Source organism: Neodiprion virginianus, chromosome 3 (assembly GCF_021901495.1).
Source record: "Neodiprion virginianus isolate iyNeoVirg1 chromosome 3, iyNeoVirg1.1, whole genome shotgun sequence".
Classification (NCBI taxonomy): domain Eukaryota; kingdom Metazoa; phylum Arthropoda; class Insecta; order Hymenoptera; family Diprionidae; genus Neodiprion; species Neodiprion virginianus.
In genome coordinates this window covers 7,980,812-7,987,134 of record NC_060879.1, presented here as the reverse complement: position 1 = coordinate 7,987,134, position 6,323 = coordinate 7,980,812, and positions in this window count along the sequence as shown.

The window sequence follows — 6,323 nt, the reverse complement described above, 5'->3', positions numbered from 1 at the left end:
TTGTACTATTTAATAATAAGCGCTGTGAGCGGAGCCGAAAAATTCTGGTCTAGCTCTTCGAACGAAGCTGTTTAGCTGAGAGAGCTGAACAACGTACAGCTATGACAGCTGACTAACAGTCAGTTATACGAACCATGCAGTGCTCTTCCAATAACAGAACGTTTAGTTCGACGAACTGTTTACAAGTAACTATCTAATATTTAGTTCCACGAGCTGAATTTTTTTTTCCGTGTACGGATGACTAACCTCAATTATATTGGAGCACTTGAAAAAGTATTTTAGCACAATTTTTTCACTAATATTCACAAATAGTAACACGTGTTGTGACTGTAAAAACTAAAACCATGTGGATAAATATTATAAATAAATATGAAAACAGTGATCAGAGGCGACAAGCGTACCAACATTAGCTTTTTTTCGAGACTTAATGAATTCGGTTGAGTGGGCAACTTCATCCTGTTAATTTTGTGTTAATTATTTTCATTAATATCTACTATCACAACATGTTTTCCTTCCGAATTGCGGAGTTAGCCTAGTCACTATGTAATTGGAACCTTGCAATAATTCTGTTGTCGCCCTTCATTAGTTGAATCGTTGGGTAGGGTGACTGGCTGTCTAAATTCAAAATATCGATCTAAAAAAAAATATATCGCGAGATTCTGTTGGGCGTCTGGCGTGGTTGACACGCCTCGAAATCTTTATCTTCGCTAACCCTCGGGAATATGCTCGGTAGCTCAGTACCGCGGAGGGGGGAAGGGTAATTTTGGAGAGAGAGAGAGAGAGACACTCGACAACAACACGCTATTTAAAAAGAAAAGTAAAATAAAATAATATACTTTACAACAGCGGTGATACAAAAACAAAGAAAAAGTAATTTAAAATTCGCCCTTCGCGATCCAAAATCACGTAACAGAAAATTATTCCTAACCTACGTTATTTCTTAATCTGTTGAGCTTGCAGCTCCCTAAATAAAATCTACCTCACTATTTACACGCAACTCTCAATTCGAAACCTAGATACGTTAACTCTACAACAATAATTGCTCGAAACCGAAACTATTACTAATTTCTTCAATATCACCTGACTCGGAGCTTCGATGCTACCGGAACCCTTATTCTCCACTTATCTCAGCTGAACAACATCCACAGAGCTCAACCGTACGTGAAACTCAATTAAACCAATTCTTGAACGCCATCATAATTCGGACGCAACTAAAATTCAATAACACAAACCTCTCATCTCAACCGCTACTCAACTAAACTCAACGAAATCGTAATCTCAACTAAACGCAATCTCAATTTAACTCAACTCAACTAAAGGCCATCTTAACTAAACGGAAACTTAACTAAGCGCAAGTGCAACTAAACGTGACCTCAACTAAACGCCGTCACAACGTATCCGAACTTAAACTTTCTCCTCAAAAACGCTATTCGCTAATTCGTACACTCCAATTCGGCAATTCGCGATCTACTCGAGAGGTGAAACTGAAGAATACAATAACGCGGCTCGACCCGGTACAGCGGAAGGAATTCGGGCTGTACCTAATATCAAAAACGAGAAAGACACAACTCAAAAGCGTGACTCTACTCAACATTCTCAAATACTCAAAATTTACTCTATTCCATCACGCGCAACTCAGGCTACGGTTAGCAAGCAAAAGAATTGGCAAAAGAATTCCGAGTATTTTTCGACAACGCAAATCCAAAATAGCAATAACATTCACGCAAAAAATTCTCCGGCCCACTCGTGATCTTTAGGAGGTTCAATTGCTTCGCGAAACTCAAAAACGTAACTATCTAGCACGGTCGCTAGAACTAGAGTGATTTCCATAATCGACAACATGCCGCAACAAGGATCTCGATACGCTAAGCCCTTCGTGCTGAATAGAATAAATATATACATACGATGAATAGTGAAGCCAACAAGCATGGTATCAATAGTTCTGCAGGTCAAAAGTTGGAAAAAATGACATGACTTCTCACTTTGGTTCGTATGCAGTCAGCTCACTTCAGAACAGCAACGTCTGAAGTCTGCGAGCCGAATATTGACGTTCACTGAATCGATTGATTATTTGAAAATGTCGCTGATCAGAATTATAATGGACTCGATCGGGAATATGAAGAGTGAGGTCGAAGCAACTCGATGCTCACTCGAAAACGTTGATATCTCACGCTGAGAGCAAAACCTTCGTTGTCGGTGTACAAAATAGATGTTTAAATATATTTCTGACCGGGACTATGTTCGAAAAGACTGCGACGATGGAAAAAACGTTCGAGACTGCTCGGAAATCTCTCTGGAACACCTGCATCTCACGTCATAGAGCCAAAAATTCGAGGTACCTGTTGAAGAGAATCATTCGCCGGAACTGCATTTTGGCCGGAACTGATATTCAATTACACCGAAACTATGAAAAGACTGGTCAAAGCGATTGGGAACTCACTCCAAAACACCAGCATCTCGCATACGGACGACAGCATGTAACGTCGTGGAGAAGAAAGTGAGGGATTCACGTTTGATATATTTCTAGGAGTATGTGTCTCTGATCAGGACATTGTTCGATCAGACCAGAGCTGTCTAGGAAAAACATCAATCTGGAAAATTTCTCCCGTTTACCAACAGCTCACGCCGACACGACAGCACTGGACGTCTTGGCGCCGATAATTGGGGTCAGCGTTTGATATGTTAATTAAAGTATATATTCCTCATCATAAAATTATTAGATGAGCCAACAGCTTCCGAAAACGTTAGAAAAAAAATACTCGAAACATGTTTCCGAGTCTTGGCGATGAAAATTGTCGAGAGTGTTTGATATATTTGTGAAAATATGAATTTCATGACGGAAAATTATTCGATCGGAACTCAGCTCTCGGAAAAGTGACAAAAACAAAAAAAACTCGAAACTGACTCCCGAGTCTTGGCACCGAAAATTGGGGTAAGCGTTTGATAGGATCTCAAAAATTCATATTTCTCGTCTGGAAATTATTTGATTAGTCCACAGCTTCCGGAAAGTGAAAAAAAAGACCCAAAACTTCTTGCAAAGTTTCGGCACGGAAATTGATGTAAGCTTTTCGTATGTTCATAAAACTTCGAATTTCTCACCATAAAATTATTTGTTTAGCCCACAGCTAACGAAACAGTGAAACAAATGCCCGAAACTTACTCTTGAGTGGCAAGGCCGGAGATTAGCGCAAACACTATTGAAGGGCATGAAAATGTATATTTCTCATTAACAAATTATTGAAGTGGACCAAAGACTTCAACAAATTGAAAAAAAAACCGAAACTTGATGCCGAGTTATGGCACCGAAAATTGGGGCGACCGTTGGATATGTTTATGTAAATATATACTTTTTGTTGGAAACTTATTCGATCAGACCACAGCTTTCAGAGAAGTTGAGAGAAATACTGGAAACTTGCTCATGAGTTTTGACGACGGAAATTGGCGCGAATGTTCGATATGTTCATTAAATGATAAATTTTCTATCGGAAGATTATTGGATCAGGCCTCAGCTCTCAGAAAAGTGGAGAAAAAACTGTAAACTTGCTCCAATGTTGTGACGACAGAATCAGGCGTGAATGCTTGATATGTTTTACTTGTCATTTGGAAATTATCGGTCAGACCTCAGCTCTCAGAGAAGAGGGAAAAAATTCTGGAAACTCGCTCTAGAGTTTTAGCGACAGAAATTGGCGTGAGTGTTTGATATGTTTATGGAAATATATATATATTTCACCTGAAAATTATTTGATTAGCCCACAGTTTTCGGAAAAGTTAGGAAAAAACCGAAACTTGATGCCGCGTTCAGGCAGCGAAAATCGGGCCAGCGTACGATATATCTATGATGATATATACTTTTTATGGTAAAATTCGTGGATCAGACCTCAGCTCTCAGAGAAGTAGAAAAAATATACTCGAAACTTGCTCCAGAATTTTGGCGACGGGAATTGGCGTGCGTATTTGATATGTTTATGATAATGTCCATTTTATTTCGGAAAGTTATTCGATCAGACCTCAGCTTTCAGAGACGTGGAAGAAAATACGGGAAACTTTCTTCAGAGTTTTGTTGACGCAAACTGGCGTGAGTGTTTGATATTTTTTACTTTTCATTTGAAAATTATCGATCAGAACTCAACTTTCAGAAGAATGGAAAAAAATACTGGAGACGTGCTCCAGAGTTTTGGTGGAGAAATTTGGCGCAAGTGTTCGATATGTTTATCAAAAAATACGTTTTTTATCGAAAAAATATTGGATCAGACCTCAGCTCTCAGAGAAGTGGAAAATATGTACTGAAAACTTGCTCCAGAATTTTGGCGACGGAAATTGGCGTGAGTGTGTGATATGTTTATGGAAATGTATATATTTCACCTGGAAATTATTTGATTAGCCCACAGCTTCAGGAAAAGTGAGAAAGAAACCGAAACTTGATGCCGTGTTTAGGCACCGAAAATCGGGCCAGCGTACGATATATCTATGATAATATATACTTTTTATTGAAAAACTCATGGATCAGACCTCAGCTATCAGAGAAGTGGAGAAAACTCTGGAAACTCGCTCCAGAGTTTTGGCGACGGAAATTGGCGTGAGTGTGTGATATGTTTATGGAAATATATATATTTCACCTGAAAATCATTTGATCAGCCCACAGATTTAGGAAAAGTGAAAAAAAAACCGAAACTTGATACCGTGTTTAGGCACCGAAAACCGGGCCAGCGTTCGATGTATCTATAATAATATATACTTTTTATTGTGAAATTCATGGATCAGACCTCAGCTCTCAGAGAAGTGGAAAATATGTACTGAAAACTTGCCCCAGAATTTTGGCGACGGAAATTGGCGTGAGTGTTGGACATGTTCATCAAAAGATACGTTTTTTATCGCAAAATTATTGGATCAGTCCTCAGCTTTCAGACACGTGGAAGAAAATACTGGAAACTTTCTTCAGAGTTTTGGTGACGCAAACAGGCGTGAGTGTTTAATATGTTTTACTTTTCATTTGGAAATTATCGGTCAGACCTCAGCTCTCAGAGAAGCGGAAAAAAATTCTGGAAACTCGCTCTAGAGTTTTAGCGACAGAAATTCGCGTGAGTGTTTGATTTGTTTATGGAAATATATATATATTTGACCTGAGAATTATTTGATTAGCCCTCAGTTTTCGGAAAAGTGAGGAAAAAACCGAAACTTGATGCCGTGTTCAGGCAGCGAAAATCGGGCCAGCGTACGATATATCTATGATGATATATACTTTTTATGGTAAAATTCGTGGATCAGACCTCAGCTTTCAGAGAAGTAGAAAAAATATACTATAAACTTGCTCCAGAATTTTGGCGACGGGAATTGGCGTGCGTATTTGATATGTTTATGATAATGTATATTTTTTTTCGGAAAGTTATTCGATCAGACCTCAGCTTTCAGAGACGTGGAAGAAAATACGGGAAACTTTCTTCAGAGTTTTGTTGACGCAAACTGGCGTGAGTGTTTGATATTTTTTACTTTTCATTTGAAAATTATCGATCAGAACTCAACTTTCAGAGAAGTAAAAAAAATTCTGGAAACTTGCTCCAATGTTGTGACGACGGAATCAGGCGTGAGTGTTTGATATGTATGACTTTTCATTTGGAAATTATCGGTCAGACCTCACCTCTCAGAGTAGTGAAGAGAGATTCTGGAAACTCGCTCTAGAGTTTTGGCGACGGAAATTGGCGTGAGTGTTTGATATGTATGACTTTTCATTTGGAAATTATCGGTCAGACCTCACCTCTCAGAGTAGTGAAGAGAGATTCTGGAAACTCGCTCTAGAGTTTTGGCGACGGAAATTGGCGTGAGTGTTTGATATGTTTATGGAAATACATATATTTCACCTGAAAATTATTTGATTAGCCCACAGCTTTAGGAAAAGTGAGAAAAAAACCAAAACTTGATGCCGTGTTAACGCGCCGAAAACCGGGCCAGCGTTCGATGTATCTATAATAATATATACTTTTTATTGTGAAATTCATGGATCAGACCTCAGCTCTCAGAGAAGTGGAAAATATGTACTGGAAACTCGCTCCAGAGTTTTGGCGACGGAAATTAGCGTGAGTGTTTGACATGTTTATCAAACGATACGTTTTTTATCGCAAAATTATTGGATCAGTCCTCAGCTTTCAGACACGTGGAAGGAAATACAGGAAACTTTCTTCAGAGTTTTAGTGACGTAAACAGGCGTGAGTGTTTAATATATTTTACATTTCATTTGGAAATTATCGATCAGAACTCAGCTTTCATAGAAGTCGAAAAAAACACAGGAATCTTGCTGCAGAGTTTTGGTAACGCAAACAGGCGTGAGC